This window comes from Marmota monax, unplaced genomic scaffold (genome assembly GCF_021218885.2).
Source record: "Marmota monax isolate L192 unplaced genomic scaffold, Marmota_monax_Labrador192_F-V1.1 WCK01_AAM20220418_F8-fsc00049, whole genome shotgun sequence".
Lineage (NCBI taxonomy): Eukaryota > Metazoa > Chordata > Mammalia > Rodentia > Sciuridae > Marmota > Marmota monax.
This window is the reverse complement of record NW_026694221.1, coordinates 13,159,024-13,179,407: the sequence shown is the minus strand read 5'-3', so window position 1 is coordinate 13,179,407 and position 20,384 is coordinate 13,159,024.

Genomic DNA, 20,384 nt, shown 5'->3' with positions numbered 1-20,384 from the left:
AAAGAAAATCACACTGACCTTAAAGTTAGAAGGAAGGGAAATAAAAGCAAAGGCATGGGAATGAGTTCTAAAAGAAAAGGTGAGGGAAGGGTTCTTACCCAGAAAGATCCAGAAATGATTACAACCCTTACAGAACCTTGATTTTTATCCCAGTAAAATCCAGAGATTTTACTACAGAGATGTAAAATAATACATTTATGCTGCTTTCAGTCACCACAAGTATGGTAGTGTGTTAGAGCAACAATTGAAAGCTAACACTAACAATCACATTCATATAAATAGAGAGGCATTTTATGTGAGTGTATGGCTTAGGTAATGGAGTTTGATTAAAAACATGTATGAGGACTTCTTCATTATTATTACAGAATAATGGCATGGAAGAATTATATTTGCAATGTTGCTCTGAAGTTTATTTTAACTACAAATAGATTTTGCAAAGAGTCATGATTGCAGATGTCTTTGTTTCTACACTTGTCTGTACTGTTTTCAGAACTAAATCAGTAGCTTAATGACAGCATGGTTCACCCACTTTAGTGGAGAAACAAGTAGCCCACAAGCATTGGCAAAACAAGCGTTCTTATACATGCAGCTTTTCTTATAAGCATTCATGTTCTCAAAATTTCAAGTCAGCAGTCCTACAAGTGATTAAAACTGAACTTTAGAGGAACATTCTTTATGTAAAAAATAAACTATAGACATTTGATTCAAATTTATGGAAATAGTTACTTAAATAAGTATTAACTTTTGCTTATCGTTTAATAATATTAAAATGGTTAAATCTTAATTCATTGCTTTATCTCAAAGCAAACTTTTTACATGAATTTTTTCATAGTGTTCTCTTTAACATTTTTCCTTTTGATCTGAAAGTAATTGAATTTACTTGACATACATGTACATGTATATATTTATTTGTATATATACAATACAATAATAAAAGTCATAATTCAAACTGGAAGAAATCATTTTTTAATTTTTAATTTTTTTTAGTTGTAGCCAGACACAATGTCTTTATTTTATTTATTTACTTTTATGTGGTACTGAGGATCAAACCCAATGCTTCACACATGAGTGTTCTCCCGCTAAGCCACAACCCCTGCCCTGGAAGAAATCATTTTTAAGCATACTATTTAACACTATAAGCAACACTACTAGTAACACTAATAGAAAAATAATGAACTACATATCATGTGCATGTGTTTCTATATTGCTGTAAGATAAAAATAATAACAATCAATAATTATACTAAGACAAAAGAAAGCAAATAATTTAACAGGACAGCAACAAAAAAAAAATCACAAAACAAAGAATCCAAAGAAACATCTAGGAAATATTAAAATTACACTTTATAAAAGATAATGAAAAATTTTTACACAATATATTTGTTTCAGCAATAAGAATATATAGGTAAAATAAATTCATTTATTAAAGACATGATTTTAAATTAGACCAGTACTAACATCTATATATTTTTCTATATGAGTCATACAGTGTTTCTTCTATTTTGCAATATCTTTGACCTAACTTATATGTTACAATTGAAGTTTTTAAATCAGTTTTTAAATTTTACTGAAAAGCAAGAAATTGTGATTGTGGTTGCTTTCTAATATATTGTAACACTTGGAAAGATGAGAGCTCATACAAAAAAATCTGCTTTATTTTTGGAAAATGATAATTATCTGAACTCTTCCTTCCAACTCTGAACTTACAGATAATATAAACTAATGGCAATTAGTTCTTCCTCATGGTGGGAGTCACTTTTCTATACCATGGGCACAAAGGACCACATGCATACATTGTTTCAAGTTTCTTTATTTAGAATAATTGGTGGCTACAGGAAGCTTTAAACCTGGGTCTTGATACAAACTCAATGAAATTTATAAAGGAATAGATTATGAGATTTTAAATTACCATAATAATGGTAGTTGTAACTTAAGAAGGCAATAAGGCAGTTTATTACCCATTACTGACTTCACAAGGTATAAATCCTCTAAACTGAAAGGATAAAAGCAGAATTGCATACAAAACTAACAGCAGAATTAACTTCCATTTGAAAAAATAATTTTGAGGATTCAGCTTCTCATGCTTCCTAAAAAGAGAACAATTTTAAATGCCTGACTATACTGAGGCATTTTGCAGGACACTTATGCATTGGCTACTGTTAGGCTACTGTGGTAGGCTGACCAATGGCACCCCAAAGATGTCCATACCATAGTCCCCAAAACCTGTTTAGTATTGCTTTGTGCAATAAGGATTTTGCAGATATTACAAAATTAATGATCTTGAGAGGAGGATTTTTTTTGGCTGACTCTAGTGGGTCTAATGCAATCACGAGTTTTTATGAAGAAAGAATCAGGAGTCAAAGAAAATATAGTAGAAGTGAGAACAGAAGCAAGACATTGAATTGAGATGAGAAAAAAGCCAAGAAATATGACTGGTCAAAGGTAAAGAATACACATTTTTCTCCTGAATATCCAAAAGGAATCAGTCCTATCAAACTTTGATTTTCACTCAGTGAGACTGACTAATTTAAACTTCCCACTTCCAGAAACAAGAAACTGTGTTGTTTAATTTATTAAGTTTGTGGTAGTTTGTTACAGCAGCAAAAGGAAACTAATACAACTACTTTGGAGCTTATGAGAGCTAACATAACACAAGCACAGAGATTAGGAGGTTCTTGAGGCATCACATCAAGTTCATTTAATGAAAGAATTCCTTTCCTAAACACCAGCAGTTGGGAGAATGCTTATAACAGGTAAGATTAATTGAGTCAGAAAACTTTAATTACTTGGTTTGTTCTTTCATAAATAAATAACTGAAAACTGTGTTTTTCAATTACCTCTTTGAATGTCTTACTATTAAGAATAAAGTAATGGGGTTGAGGGTAGCACAAAGTGTGTGCTTAGCATGAGTGAGGTCCTGGGTAAAATCTCAACCTCTTCCCCCCAGAAAACAACACAAAAAGAAACACATAAGAATCCAACAGTGATAATGAAGAGATTATAATGATATACTTAAAGTTTTTAATCATTTATTACTTTTTGTGTCTTCCATAAATCCCTTTCCTTTTGGTATATATCTAAAATAGGAGCTGACATCCAAATTACTTGCATTGAATCTTGAGAGATATCTACTCAGGAATTGAAGAGGAAAAACATTAAGCACTAACAAGGAATTTTGGCAAATTAAAATCCTAATTTTAGAAGTTTTTATTTATTTTTACTGATATTTGTATTATTATTATATGCTCTGTAGAGGTGGCTATCTAGTCATAAACTTTTGAAATCAAAATATAGAATATTTAGATTAAAATATTTTTGAAACATTTCATTATTATCTTTTTCACAGCATTTTAAAACTGACTTATATCAGCAAACACTCGGAAACTTTGATAGGCCCTGAAATCATACAGAACAAAGATGTAGTGGAAGATCTTTCGTACAGACCACAAACACTGGGAATTTCCATATTATTTTTACTGCAATATAAGTATATGTTTAAAAATTTTTATATAGTACAAAAGATTCTAAAGAAAAATCAGTCTCCTTCTTGACATCACTATTTGATTGACATCAATATTTACTTCCAAAAGGCAGGCACTGTATTAATCTCCTAAGTATCACCAGAGACATGGTGCTCACACAGGGGGTGCCCATGTGGCCCCTGGCTGTCCATTTGGAACACCTGCTGTGCTCACCCATCTGTGTGGCTTGTTCATTTTAAATAATATGCATTTAATATGCAAGCCACTCTGTTATTAGTTTTTATAGGTTTATTCATTCTTATTAATCAAAATGCCATATTTCCAACTTGTAATCTATTATCATTTATTTAATCAGTTGTATGTGTGTGTGTAAAATACAATTAGTCACAAAAACATTTTAAAAGAGATTTGAATAATACATGAAAAATGAGTATCACCACCAAAATGAGTCATTTAGTAAGGATAGCTACTAAGAAAGGGATAAAAAAACCCCTGCATGCTATGTTTGTTCAAGTTCATGTGTTTATTGAAGATTAAAATTGCAGATTTGAGTCATTTCTTCCCTTCAACTTCCATAGTAAATTACTGAGTATGGAACTGAACAATAAATATGTGGATGATTAATATATTCTTTCCCATATTGATATTGAACATTGATGTCTAGAACTCAGTTCCAATTGATTATATCTTAATTTAAAATTATTCCTCATCTGTAAAATATGACTTCAAGAAGCAAGTCATAAAGTAGATACTTCATCTCATTAATTTTCATTATTTCTTCTGTGGTGTTTTTAATAACTGCTTTTATGCCTTTCTGTGATAACATTTCTAACAATGGAAAAGCCTGATGCCAATTCTGATGTATAGCTGAAGTATTCTTCTAATATATTCTTCTGAATTACATATTCCAATCCTTGATTAATTTCTACATATTATTAAGTAAGCTATTACACAATTTGAAGTTTCAAGTATAAAACCTATTTTTATTCCACTTTATTTCAATTCATTAGAAATACAGATGTAATGTCAAATTCCAATTAAATATTGAATGCATGTGAATATATGGTGGGATCAGAAAGAACTAGTGTCAAAGTTAGAATTTCCCCTTTACCAGTTGAAATAATATTTGGAAAATAGTTTGCACACTGATCCTCAGTTTCACAATATGTAAAATTCAATTAATGATACCTATATGACAAAATCATGTAACAATAAAATAATAAAAGTTATGGAAAATTTTTATATTCAGTTCAAAACAGGTTGGGTCTTCTATCAGTCACAGTACTAGTCAAATACTGATAACTCTTAGCACTGGTGACATAAGCTAATCAAATAAACCTACAGATTTATTATTCATAATGAAAACAGCATAGTATTGAAAGAGTGGTGATTTAGGTTCTGCCTATGTTTTGCATACTCTCCAACTGTGTGAAATTGCAAACTCTGAGCATTTGATTCTTCCTTATTATATTGAAAGATTATATTGGCTAATCTCTGAAATTTTTTTCATGCTTATTATTAAATTAACTGTTACAGATAATAACACATGGGTACCTATGTAGCGTGTGATCATGAACTGAATATAAGGGTAAATCATAGGCCTTTCTTTTCTGAGTAGAATAAGAACAGCTTATAAGGTTTATAGTTTTAAAAGCTCACTCTCTGCCTTAGCATCGTTTTGGAAACCTCTGCACCAGGATTGCAGAGGAAGCACTGATAGGCAGGCTGAAATGTAAAGTGAGAAAAATGAGGCAGAGATGCAAGTAAGCTAGCATGTGCACCATAGAGGCCAAAGAGTTAGAAATAAGGAAATTCAGAGGCCAGGACATTGGTACAAGATGTTGAACTGTCCAGATTTGGCTTGGTGGGTCCTGAACTTCCATCATCATTTCATTACTTAGACCAACACTGAGAGAAGACCTACCTTGCTCATTACAGTACCTGTTGGTCCTCTGCCCAGGACCTTTGTCATTCTGGTCAAGTTAGTTGCTCAATTGTATACAGCAAGTTATCTCTTTTGGTGTTTCAGATGAAGAGTTGAAACAAAAAATCAAAACTGGAGGTACCACAGTTGCTGATAGTGTTAATTGTCATGAGGGAAATCAGTAAATTCTTACTCAAAATTGCCATCAACAACCCTTGGAGGGTTGACATTGTAAAATACGTATCTGGAGCAATTATGTGGAACTTGCGAAATGACAATGTATATAATAATGATTTTGTATCAAAAGTGAAAAAATAGAGAAAAAGAGAAAGAAGAAGGAAACAAAAAAGGAAGAAAGGAAAATAAAGTAAAAGAGAGGGAGGGGAAAGAGAAAGGGAGGGAGGGTAAGAAAAAGAATGAAGAAAGAGAGAGGGAGGGAAAAAAAGTTCATTATTTATCTTTGAGTTGTCAAAATAAAAATGGTACAAGGTCTCTATGCAAATAATGCAGATTGTAGCCCCAAAGTAAAAAAAAAAATTACCTTCAAAAAATGAGTCAAGGAGACCTCAGCAAGTACATTGAGAAATTACCTCACAAAGCAGGCAGTGAGCCAGTGACACATAATTCAGTCTGATAAAAGAAAGGAGGTTGAAAAATAGCAGATTAACCATAGAATTGTAAAGGAAAAGAAATTCAGCCTTTTTTAATATTTTTTTTTAATTTTGAGAAGGGTAATATTAAAAATAATTCATTTTCTAAATCATTTACGTCTTAAGCTTAGTCAGTCTGCCTACACAATGATTCCTGTGTATTGGGATGGACCTGTATTTTAGACATTACAAATGTTTATGAACTAGACATTAGAAGCATTGTTTTTTTTAATGCTCTTGACTATCTCCTCTCAACCTTAGTCTGCAAAGAGTTTTGTATTAGAGATTTTTCTACTTGTCTCATGCATCTGTTTTATCAGGCATCGAAACTGTCTCTTTTGAACAAAACTGACATGAAGTAATATAGTTTGGGTTAGCCAATATCATTTATACCTACATATAAACAGATTTTATTCTAATATATGTACATAAAGGTGAGCATTGATAGGGTCTTCAATTATCTTTAAATTGTCGTTGAAAAAAATATGTATAGCAGTCTCAAAACTAATTTTAATTGCAAATTAATGTCATGGATATATAAGTGTTCTGTTTGAATTAAATTTCATTGAATACAATAAAAAGAACCAAAAGAAATATATTTTGGTCTCTTTAAGTAATGATTCTATAGCCTGAATTAAATTATTTGTTCACTCTCTAAGACTTGGAAACAAAGACTAAAGACATCTAGAGAAAAATCTTGGAAATGAGTAGGCAGGTAGCTATATCATATCTATGGGAAATGAAGATTATAGGCCTCTGAGAATCTCTCAGGTATCATCTAAAATAATTTTCTGAGTTTATGACTTCTCTTTCTCTACCCACAGGAATAGAGATAGTAATAATTATCTCCAATTTCACTTACTTTGAAAATGTATTTTCTTGTCACTGTCTTCTGATTGACTATGAATATACCTGGCATATTCATTTTCATAAATGTAACAGATGAACTTTTGTCACTGTGTTTTTTATGTATTTTTATATCACTGTTTTCTTTGTCACTATTTTCCTTTTCTGAACATTGCAAATGCCAGAGATGCTCATCTACTGAACTTGTATAAGGAACTTGACAGATTTTCATTCAGACCTAAACACAAATCAGCACTAAAGATAAGAGAAGAATCTGAGGGCTATATAAAACTCAGGAAAGTGATATAGTAATAAATCTTTATTGTGTAAATCTCAACTGAACCTGTCTTGGTCCATTCCAGCTGCTATAACAGAATATCTTAGATTTGGTGACTTATAAATAACAGAAACTTATTTATCTTTATTTAGCTCAAGAGACTGGGAAGAACAAGTTCAAGGTAACAGCAGATTTGGTATCTGGTGAGGGTCCATTTCCACTTTCAAATATGATGTTTTCTTGCTGAGACTTCCCCCAGCAGAAGAGATAAGGGAGCTCTCCAGAGTCTTCTATAAGGGCTCTAATTTCATGCCCTTATAAAGTGTGTGTGTGTGTGTGTGTGTGAGAGAGAGAGAGAGAGAGAGAGAGAGAGAGAGATAGAGATTGAGAGAGAGAGAGAGAGAGAGAGAGAGAGAGAGAGAGAGAGAGAGAGAGAGAGAGAGCTAGCTCTCATAATTGAATCACACGCCAGAGGTCATACCTCCTAATACCATCACATTGGGGGTTAGAATTTCAATATAAGAATTTTAAGGTGATACAAACATTCAGTCTATAGAAATACCCAAAAAAGTGTTTGCATGTAGAAGGTACTAAATAAACACTGTTGGATAAGTGAAAGAAGGAATAATGCACATAATAAAAGTTAAAATTAAACAAGCTGACTTTGTACATTTTTATGTAAACTTTTTATTGTTTTTGTTTACTACTTATTCCTTTTTCATATAGTGTTGCCAATTTTAATATTTGTCTGATTTGAAAATCTATTTGAGAGATGGCAGTTTTAGTAAAAGGCAACAAAATCATGACATAAATCTCCATGATAAGTACATCATCTCTCCCATAATTGGAGTGGCTAAGAAGGACTTCTGCTTTCTAGTTAGAGGCCACAATGATGATCACCGATTTGCTGTTCCTGAGCCAACTATTATTCTTAAATTGAGAAAATAGGTTGCTAAAATAACCCTAGCAGATACCAGCTCCTTCATCAAAGGCAGAGAAACTGATGTTATTGCCAAAGAGCCAGGACCAGTCTGAACAACACTGTTCCCTAACATACCCATCAGTGAATCAGCTCATATTAGTTTATTCTTTAGAACCCACCAAGCCTCTGATGGAAACTTTAGTCCTATTTGTGTTGTTTGATGCTGATGAAGACAGAGTTCAGAGAAAATACTTTATTTCAAAGGTCACTGACTCAACATTATTGTTTTGTCATCTTATGTCAGCAACTATGATTTGCATTTATAAACATCATAATCATAGGTCTATATTATTAATATGTCTGTAGAAAATAAAATTATAATACTATAGGCAGATTCATCTTAATTTTCCATAATTCATTAGAATTTATTCAGTATTTACTAAGTACAAGAACTTGTGCAAGATAATGTATGAAAAAAGAAATAAAAATAGTGGATCCTAACTTAAAAGAGCTTAAAATACTTTGAATAAAAATACATGCACATACACAAGTACACACAAGAAAATAATACACACACACTCTAAAATTAGAACAATACAATTCTAAGTATGCAAGTTTTGTTTACTCATCTTTAAATTAAAACACTAAGTAGAATGTCTTCCAAAGCCTATGAATAAACACAACAGTGAATACTAAATAAACTGGTAAAGAAACTTTGAAAATCTATGGATGCTATTCTTTCAATATTTTACCAACCATTTAAATAATTAAAGTTTGAGTACCATTGACAGATGATCTCATAATTTTGAAAAATGGATCATTCATACAATATATTTAAAAGCTTTTGAGATGTTATGATACGTACTATAACAAGCCATGCTTTAATGCTAATGTATACATTTTAGAAAAAACTCTACCAGTTATTGATTTATATATTATGTCAATGAAAGTTACATATTTTAATTACTATATCTTTTATGATATCAGGTGTAACAACCTATTACCAGAGCGTGTTTCTGCCACCTTATTTTTTAAACAATTTGCAATTTCGGCTATCTTCCAAATCGATGTTGCTGCAAATTTCTCTTGATTTACATTGGTTTTCAAAGTCATTTGCTGCTTTATTTCTTAATAGCTTTACAAAAAAGCATTGAATAAGTATTTTTTTTCTTTTGTCTCTTTTGTCTTCTGATTTCTCTCCTCCAATCACTTAGCTATTTCATTTTCTAATTGTATAGACACCACTTCTTCATTGGTACTATTTTTTTAAATTTAATTTTCACCTCTTATAAAAATTTTCTTTGTACTTCAACTAGAGCCTCTTGAGATTTATCCTTTTCATCAGAATCCTCTTATTATTTGCTAAGGGTTGATTCTGCCATTTCTTTTTCCTCCCCCTTTCTCCTGCTAGGGGGAGAATAGTACTATATATTTTTCTGGGCTGCCTTCTCCCTCCTGATCATATTGTGAAGAGCATCCAACATGCACTTGGGGGTGATATAAAAAGAGCTTGAACAAAGAAAAAGGGACAGGCTATAGCTGATGACTCCCTAGCACTATTACAAAAATATTACTGAAATGAGAAGCCAGCTGTTGCCATGGCATTTTGCCTCACACAGTTGAATCCAGAGGTTTCTTTGCTGAATGGATGATATTAGCACCTTAATACCATAGGTACAAGAGATCACATATGTTGCATATACCTATGACATCTATAAGCTACTTGAATGAAGTTATGGTCAATCAGTAAGAACTGAACATCTGATTTTCAACCATACTCGGTGAGAGGAAAGCTACATAAATCAGCATGTCTAGCTCAACTGTGCTTTGATTTAACCTGTGACAATCAAGGTTAATGACACCTACTTCAATTGGTTGTTTAGGTACTTTATTCATCATTTAAACCTGCTCCCTATATTAGCATGAAAGTGCACTGAAAATAATGATGTTTGGAGTTTGTGAGATAAGGAAAAAAATATTCCATGCTTGACATTGAAAATTCTTGAGAATTTTCTAAGTAATCATATTGTCATCAAGCTTCATAAAAGGCAGATAATCACAGAAGTAAGCAAAATGGAAATTACCAATGTCATTTATTTTTATGACAAAAATAAACAAGTAAAATTCTCAAGGTTACTCTGGGGGATATTGTCTCTTGACAAAGAAATGTATCAGAGTTTCAAAAGGTGACAGATTGATAATAATAATAAAGAGGTTTTAGTATGGACAGTGATGTCATCATTTGGGTAATAGATGTGAAGGCACAAAGCAGTCAAACTTATTTCCCAGTACTTCTGAATGCTCAGAGGCACTTGAGATGGGATAAAGGGAAAGGGTAAATACATCTGAATGAAGATGCTGCTAATTTACACATTCCCTGGAAATCTAGAAGTACTGCCTATTATCTGGCTAAAATATTAACTAATTACTGTATGGATAAAGAAAAATCTCTTTTGATTGTATTGGTTATAAAGTGTGGTATAAGGCAGAAAATCTGAAGAATTATAAGCTGCTTATTTTCACAGCAATAAAATAATATCTGTTAAATTCTAAAATAATAAATTGTATTAGAAAGATATTTACTAGGAAAAAAGTACTTACTTAGTATTAATATTCAGAAACTACATAACATATTTTATTTGTCCACTTAAGGCATATTTCAGGTAGTTGAGCACATTTATCTGATGGCCTTACATACAAACCAAAAATCTATGCAACATTTTCTGTTAATTAAATTTCCAAAAGAGGTCCTTCTGTCCTTCTTTTTTTTCATTATGCTTCATTAAGAGCTCTATTTATCCATTATTGAAATTGTTTGTCATTGGATAACTCATTAGAAGATTTCTTTTTTTTTTCCCAAAATGATTATGAGTTCAAGATGGATTACTTGAATTGCCATTACTGTCTTTTGCCCTGAGTAACATTCTACCTTATCCATTAATGTACAAAAAAGAGAATGAGGGAAATAGGAGAGGGGGGCTCAACAGTAACATAGATATATTTAAGACACACCTGCTGAGGGGAACCAGTGGAGACTGAGACCAAATTTCTGCTTACAGCCTGGAGTAGATAAGGAGAATGACAGAGGGGGTATTTTTGTTATTAGGCCTTTACTAGAGGGTTGTCAGGGAAGTGTCCTTGTCATGTCACCTTCATAAGGAACCAGGTGTTTCTCAAGATTTTACTCCCAGATAACAATTTCCTTTCCCATGATGATAAAGTATTTTTTGAGATTTCTTTGCATGATGATGGTATATTGACTGGGGTGTAGGTCAGGTTGAGTCAGAGTGACCTTGAGGTGACTCTTGTTCTAAGATAGAGGTTGTGTTTCAAAATGGCATTGTTCCTGTCAAGTTCTTTCCAAGAATTAACCTACTCTTCACGAAATTGTGAAACTTGTCTAAAAGTAGTTTTCATGACTCTAGTACACTCAGACTCTCATGACCGAAATGTGATAACTATGAAAGATTTACCTAACCAACACTAAGAAAATTCAAATTATAGTCAAGTCTGTTCCCCCCAAATTGTCTTAATTCATTCACCCAACTCCCTGTTTACTAAGGATAAAAGTTCTTAAATTTTGTGGCTATCTTCTCTACCGTGAAGTGTTTTCATAAATTTATCTTAATAGTGTTAAATTTTGTAAAGTTTTCGTTTGGATTTTTTTTTCTTGAACTAAGAAATTCATTTCACCGAGGCAAAAGTGATCCTAAAAATTAAAGAACTGTGTTGAAATATTCATATTCTAGAGGAACTTGCTCCTGGGGAGAAGAACAACCTTCTGCTGTGCTATATGTGTAATCAGTAGGTAAAGTATCAAATTAAAAAATGTTAGTGGTTTATTACAGCTGAGCAATCACTGAATGAAAAACAGATTTCCTTTCCAGTGAACATTAAGGACATGACCTGAAGCTAATAAGACACAACAGTATAAAATCCAACACTATATCTCAAAAGTTTTTGCTAGCTTAAGTGAAGATTCTTTTTTTAAAATCAACAATGCAATCTTAAGAAAATTGCAAATAACAGAGTACTTTGTTTTTTAACACATATCATAAATATAATTTATTAATTTTATGAAATACTTTATTTTAGTCTCTGAACATCCAGTCTTGCGTCTGACACAAGGTACATTCTCAACAATTATTAAATGAATTTGCTACTTAGAAAATGCAGTATTATAAATACAATGAAGAAAATGAACTTGGTAATCAAGTTATCTGGCTCAGAATAATTTAGAATTTTAATTTCTCATTTTATTTCTATTGATAGCAACTCTCACATGAAAAATAATGGATGTTTTATAAGTAATTTAAAAGCTAACTTTCTCTATCCTTGAAATATGAAATTTCTCATTTTTCCCCCACATTTTTCTTTTTCTAGCTGAGATGACCTAAAAATTGTGGAAACTTCATGAAAGTCAAGTTTGTCTTTAAATAGGATAATGTCTTGCAAAAATGGAGTTAAACTGTTGGTTGTAAACATTACTTGGTGACTGCAAAAAAATAGTTTCACGCTGAAAACTTTTTCTAGTTTTTGAAATAATGTACATCCTCAAATCAAAATATTGACACCAAATATCCTACTTTCAATATAATTGACAAAACTGTCATCTATTTTTACTAGTCATTGAGTTTGATGCTAAGGTTATGGAGGCAAACACCTGTGTTCCTTTCCTCAAGTAATCCTTGTGTTCCCATAAATGCAGTTCAGAAGCAAGCAGGAATAGGGGACATGGACTGAGAAGTCATTGCAGAAACTCATGAAGGAATAACATAACCCAAATTGAAGGTATATGGAAAGTCTTCTATAAGAGATAATATCCAAGCCGAAGGTAAAGATTTATAAAAGACAAAAACAAAAAACAAACTCAGATGTAGGAGTAAGAATGTAAGTTTCAGGAAAAAAGTATAAAATTTCTGACACACAAGTTAAATATATTGCATGTGCTCTTAGGTTACCACAAGTTGCATAGATACAGTTAAAGTGCCTGGGAGGAATATAATGAAAGGCAAGTTTAGAAAAAGTAAGCTATAGGGAGCAGTGAAAGTCTTATATGCTTTAAGACTGTGGAAATATTATTTAGGCACTCCCGGTTCAAAATTTCAATATGAGAATATTTCAAGATTGGCAAACTCATTGACTATTCAGTGTTTAGGAATACACTGCTAAGATGTTATTTGAAAGATGAATTGCATATTACACACTATATACTTAGAATACTTGTTTATTTTTGACAGAATTATAAGGATGTTTGTTTTACTTGATACTGATACATAAACCCCTGACAACTATTCTTTGTATGTCTTTAATTTTATTGTTGACAGCTAATAGGATATGTATCACTAAGGTTGTTAATCCAATCTTATGACATCTCCCTTTTTAAGAATATATATATATATATATATATATATATATATATATATATATATATATATTTTTAGTTGTTCGTGAACCTTTATTTTATTTATTTATTTTTATGTGGTGGTGGGAATCAAACCCAGTGCCTCACATGTACTAAGCAAATGCTCTACCACGGAGGTACAACTCTAGCCCCGATATCTCCCTTTTATTTGAACTATTTAGGCCACTTATATATAGTCTTATGATTGAGTTTCAATGTGTCATCAAGCTATTGGTTTGTTTTTCATCCCAGATATTATTTGTTCCTTATTTCCTTTCTCATGCAATATTTTATTACATAGGCTATTTTCATAGTTCTTTTTTAGCTCTTCTATTGGATCAATTTGCTTTTTTACACATTTTATAATATTATATAGAATTCAAAACATATAACTTCACACTTTCTTGTATTTCATGTATAATGTACCATTTTACTTCATCTCTAATTTGGTACCATAGAAGAGTGTGCTTCCATTTTCCTTCTTCCTGTTCTTTGTAAAACATTGTCCTACATTTTTAAAATATATGTTATGAACCCCACAATGCATTGTCTTTGTGTTTTTCTTTGCTAAATATTTTAGGATAATTTTAAAAATGAGGAAAACAATCCTACGTTATTTATGCCTTTATATCTGTGGACTATTCATTTGTGGTCTAGGGATAGTTTCCATTTCCAGTTGTTTTCCCTCTTCCTAAAGAAATTCCTTTAACAAATGTTTGTACTGTAGAGATATTCTCAACAGATTCTCTCATGAATAATTTTTTAAAGTATGGATTTTTCCTTTGTTTTTATGGATATATGGTAGAATATTGAATTCTAATTTGACAGATTTTTTAAATACATTAAGGATGATATTCCTATCTGTCTTGCATTTCTTAAAATATGAAGTAATTCTAGTCTTATAATTTTTTGTATAATAGCATGCATTTTATTCCCCTTTTCCCTTGGCTATTTTTATAGTGTTTTGCTATATCATTATTTTCAATAAATTTAATATAAAACATCTTGGTATTACTTTCTTTATATTGCTTGAATTTCTTCAATTCATTAGATCAAGGTCTCCAGCAAACTTGAAAATTTTTGTTTCTGCAACTTCAAATAATTTTTCCCCCTTTTCTTCACATTCTCTGCTTCTGAAATTCTCAATAAACTAATGGTAGATCATTTGATACTCTCCCAACAGGCAATTGAGATGTTTCTCTTTTTTTACATTTTTTTTTATTATCTGTGTTTTGATTTGGAGTGTTTCTGTTGCCCTTTATCTATGTTTGGTGGTTTGATTATTAGTTTTTCCTATAATGTATATTTTTCTATTCATCAGCAAAATTATCAATTCATATATTTCATTTTTCAACTCCAGAAACTCTTTGATTTTCTCATAGTTTTAATTTTTACCTTAATGTGTCCTTCAAATCTCTGAAGACATTCATGAACTACTTTAAATCTTGTCTCCTATTATTCCACGATTTCTGTCACTTAGGAGTTCTGAGTCTTTGGATTATTTTTCTTCCTTGTTATGGGTGGGATATGAGTTCCTGCCTTTCCCATATCTAGATATTTGACAATACACTGGACACTGTAAATGCTCTTAAGTATATATCTGGGTTTTGTTTTCTTTTATAAAGCATATTGCATTTTATTTTGCAGGCAATTTATTTTGAAGCATAATTTTCAGCTTTGTGAGGATAAGTATAAAGTACCCTTTTCTCTAAGACTAGTTTAGCTCTAGATCTAATTTTTGGTCTTCTGGAATGTCTAATGAATGCCCCATATATTCACTGGGATCTCTACACACTGATGTTCATATCACGAATTCTCCCAACCTTGAGGGATCCAAGAGTTCTGTGGTTTCAGGTACTTGATAGGTAACCCCTTCCTGGCAGATATGTACCAGTCTTCACTGAGTCTCATTCTTCACATGTATGGCTTAAGAGGGAAGACCAAGATTCAAGGGAATCCAGTGGAGACTTCTGGAGCTATTGCTCCATTTCATTGCCCCTCAAATTCCAGCTATCTCACTTTTCTGAATTTCTGCTTCCTCAACTCAGCAAGAGTTCAGAGCTCTGATTGGGGACATCCTTTCTGTACTAGGAATGCTATAAGCACTCCTAGGTGAAGATTTAAAGAGGTATCATATGGCTCACTTCATTTACCTTTTGCAGGGTGGAGAGGGCCTATGCTGACCATCTTTTTTCATTATGTGAAAATAGTGATTTTATGTTTTCTTATTTTATAGCAGAAGTGCTAATTTAATATTAGTTAATCCATCATATGGAGAAGTAGATGCCCTAGTCAATATACTTTAATTGCCTCTTTTTCCAATTATTGTAGGACTAGAGCTTGGCCTCTTATTGTTTTATTTTTGTATTTTAACACCTAGAAAAATATTTATCACATATTCTGAGGCTTTAAAAATGCAAACGCTAGTACTTATCTCTGAAAATAGAGTGGGTTAAAGGCATGGATTTATGTTACTTATATATAGATGTCTCTCAAGATATACTTGATTTCATTACCAAGAAAGTATTATTTTCCAACCTTAAATTCAAAACATCTGCCAATATTTCTAGGGAATAGGCCCACTTTACTTAATTGTTGCTGGTACATTTTTGTCCTTTTCTAATATGTATTCTTTGTTCTCTGGCTACTTGCCTCCGTGTCTGCCTGATCAGCATTTTGCTCAATTATCACTTTGGTAAGAAGACAGCTAATGCATTGGTTTGCTTTGAGGCAGTAATAATATATTCCAAATGGAGCCCTAACTGAAATTAGATCCCCCTGTTGCGCAGAAAAATAAATGTCATGACACCTCCCATGTGGCTTTTAACAAATATTGTCCATGATACAGATGTCCAAATTGTACTATTAAACAATGTTGACACCTGCTCTTGTGTGGGTTACATCTTCTTGGTAGTTTTCTATTTTGCTTCCATGTCCTTTGTTGTTCTATAAGGAAACTTCACAGCTATGAATCTATTGTAAATTAAATTCCTTCTTTCCTTTTATACTACCTGAATTCTGGAACTGATGACTTTTGGGTATCCACCAATAACTCTGCTTTAATGTATTTATCACGTAAACTATCATTTTCATCTTTTCCAATTACAGCTGAAAGAAAACAAACTTTAGATCACATTTTCCTGGAACCACTCATTTTCCTTCATTCCTTTCTAACACTACCTCTATCACATTTTTCTCCTTCACTTATGTTTATTCAGTAGAATCTTAGGTGTAGCAGTAAACAATGCATTAAATATACTGCTTATAAGATTAGTGTGATTCCAGGTACATTACACAATTTTTTTCTGTTTCTCAGAATTCTTGCCTTTAAAAGAGTTATAGGACTGTTATGAGAATTAAAAAGAACATTCATGCTAAGGTAGTTTCATCACTTAGAATAGTTTCCAGCACATGGTAGACTTTTAATAAAAGTCATGGGACATACAATGATGCTTCTGTTACTCTTTCTCAATAACCAGTTAAAAAATAAAAGTTTAGAAGTAACTGGGACTTCAAGAGTAACAGACTTAACATTTACTTAAGAATATCTTATCAGCCTTATTTGTGACCATTTAACAGTTTGTTGCTTATAGGAGCCTCTGAAAGTACCGCCATTTATAACCCGTCAGTCAACATTTAACAACTTTTAGGAACAGACTGTCAGACAAATATTCCAATTTCTCCATGTCAGTGAAGTTACATATATCTGTTTATTGCCTATCTCCCTGATCAAAAATGTAAGTTCTATGAACAATACCTGTTGTGCTTGCTTTTGTTACCTCTGTATCTTACACAGTCTATGTCCCATATTAAGCACATAAAAACACACAAAAAATATTTTACATACACAAACACATAGACAAGTATTTTATTGCTAATACATTGCAGTATTTGATCGTAGAGTTGGTGATTTATGAGAATTTTTTCACAATATTATATAGAAACTGTGTTATCTACAAACTTGATCTAATGTTTTAACACTGCCAAAGGTTGAGAAACAGAGAGTACAATAATAATACAGTCATGCACTGCTTAACAGTAGGGATACTTTCTGATAAATATGTTGTTAGGTTTTTTTGTCACTGTGGAAGCATCATAAAATGTACTTCATAAGCTTAAATGGTAATGGTATAAATCAACCACTTGATGTGACCTCTTGATAAAATCAAGAGAAACAGGATCCAATAGATGTCTAAGGCTGCTGACAGTTTAACAATACATATTGCTTCACAGTAAGTTTATTTTTTATAAGTAGGAGTACACTCTAAAATAACAACAATATATAATACAGTAAATATATAAACCAGTAACATAGTCACTTACTATCATTATCAAGTATTCTGTACTGCACATAGTTCTAAGCACCATACTTTTATATGACTGGCAATACAGAAGATTTTTTTTTTACACAAGGATCACCACAAACACTTGTTTAATGCCTTGCACTATGATATTAAAATGACTACTGTGTCACTAGACCATAGGAAATTTTCTGCCCCATTATAATCTTAAGGAAACACCATAGTATATGTGGCCCATCATTAGCTGAATCATCTGATGTGGAATGTGACTAGTATCATTTTATTGCTGTTACTGCTATTTTTCCAATTTAAAGATCATGTCCCTGCTTCATTTATTTAGAAAGAGAGAGAGAGAGAGCAAAGTTGTGATAAGAGAAAATAATAATTGTGTTGAGTGTTTCCATGGAGTAATTTTTGAGAATCACAGAGAAAATGAAGAACAATTATAGATTCAAGCTATGTTTATATGCAAGTATGGATGGATTAGGCAATTCAGGTTAGCCCATCAAAAACTATGTGCAAAATAAGAGCCTCAAGTACAGGTTTTGGAGATAAAATAAGTCAACTATAATATAAAATTCAAATCAGATTGTGGATATTACATAGCTTCAGTGAAAAATCCTCTGAACATCTAGAGAAACTTGTCTAGAATGTCCCCAAAACAGAATATTTTTTGGATGTTCATGGTTCTCTTCTGAGGATCAGAAGGAATGAAAACAAAAGAAAGGTAAAATACGATCTAATTTTCCAAAATAATTAGTTAATATTTTTGTTTTATTGCCACAGATTTATAGATCATCTTCTGATTTTTTTTCTATGGAAAGAAGCTTCAGTTTAGGACTGGAAAAATCATTAGACCCCTCAGGTGGGTTTCAAGCCAACATATCTCCTCATAGCTACTTAGAATACTCACCAATTTCACTTGTTGGCAGTCACTTGTGTGACTTGCCTACCTTAATATTTCAGCATTTTGGGAAAATATCCAACAGAGAACCACTTTGAGATAGAATTAAATACCTGCAGCATAATCAAATTTAAAAGAAGAAAAAAATGGCTAAGGTTTTGGAATGATTTGAACATAAACCAAAACATTGATTAAATATCTTGTAAGCACTGATGCAAATTATATCATTTGCCAATAACTGAAAAATACGTTCAATAAATTTTATGTTTTAAATTTCCTCCTGAAAAAATACAAAATTAATTTGACACCAAAATTTGAAAGCATGGATAAAAGAAAACTCCTGTGTTAGTGTAGAAATAACTACAACTACACATGTATTCAAATATTTGATCCATCCTCATTGTTCTTAATTCATTATTAACTATTATTCTAAAAGATATTAGTTATAGCCAAGAAGAAAAATATCGTGCTTTCATTCACTTTGAAAAGACAATCATTGTTCTATTATCCTCTCTCAGAAACCAAGTTCTTAAGCAGATAACAAAATGAACAGTCATTTGGCTCACTCCTATCAGTCTCTAACATAGTTTATGTAATTTGCTTTGGCTTCCAATTTGATCACAAAATACACAACTCTTTTTTTAGTCTGAAAGTACTTCTATTTTTTTATAATAGCATCTAATTTATTTTACTAAAATGATTTTTATTCCATCTAAGTTTTTCCTTGAATTTTAGTGAAGACTACTCATTTTCTAATAAGAAATTGTGAGTCTTGTCCGTAATCAAACTCATGTCTAACTACAAAGTATAGATGATTTTTTATCTCTGATGCATAAATATTTGCTTACACTTCACAATAGTTATGAGTAAACTTATTCTCTCATTTTTCTCAAAACGTATAGGTTCTCAATTGTGTTTAATATAAAATATATGCAATTATGTGTAACACATTATTACCTTTAAGGCTGAATATTTTTCTCTTGATCAGGTTTCTCATGCATAAAAAAAGAATGCGATTAACATTGTCAAGTAGTTTTTTTCTGTATAAAAATGCTATCAATTATTCAGAAGTATTCTGCTATTGTGTTTCAGATAAATACCCAGAGTTAGTCAATTTCTGAGTTGAATTGTATAACTGGTATAGTTATAATTGTTGTAACAAATATAATTGTTACATCAGGAGTTTCATATCATTCATTGGAAAAAAACAGGAAATAATCATCTTAAATTCCTTTTTATTAATCTACACATACAATTTGTACCATTCAAAGTTCCAATACTCAGTATTTTTAATAATTTGTATTTATATCATCTTCTCTTAAATCTTGAAATTAGTAATGAAAATCAATTAGTTTACCTAGTACTACAAAAAATATTGAACATAAAAGAAAATTGTTAAATTGTCTCCTTAGTTATTTTCTTATTTCATCTTTCCAGATTTTTAGATTTCATTTTATTTTATTAAAGTTTATTAACTAGAAAATGTTATCCTGCAAACACATGCATGACACAGTATGTATTGCTGCATACAATGAACTTGTGTGTATTGCTAAGTGAAAACAACCAACTCAGTAATTTCAAAATATAAAAACTTTGGGATATTAGTGGATATCATTTGCAGTCAAATCAGTATAATTTTTATTACTCTTGGAATTATCTAAATCTAATATGCTTG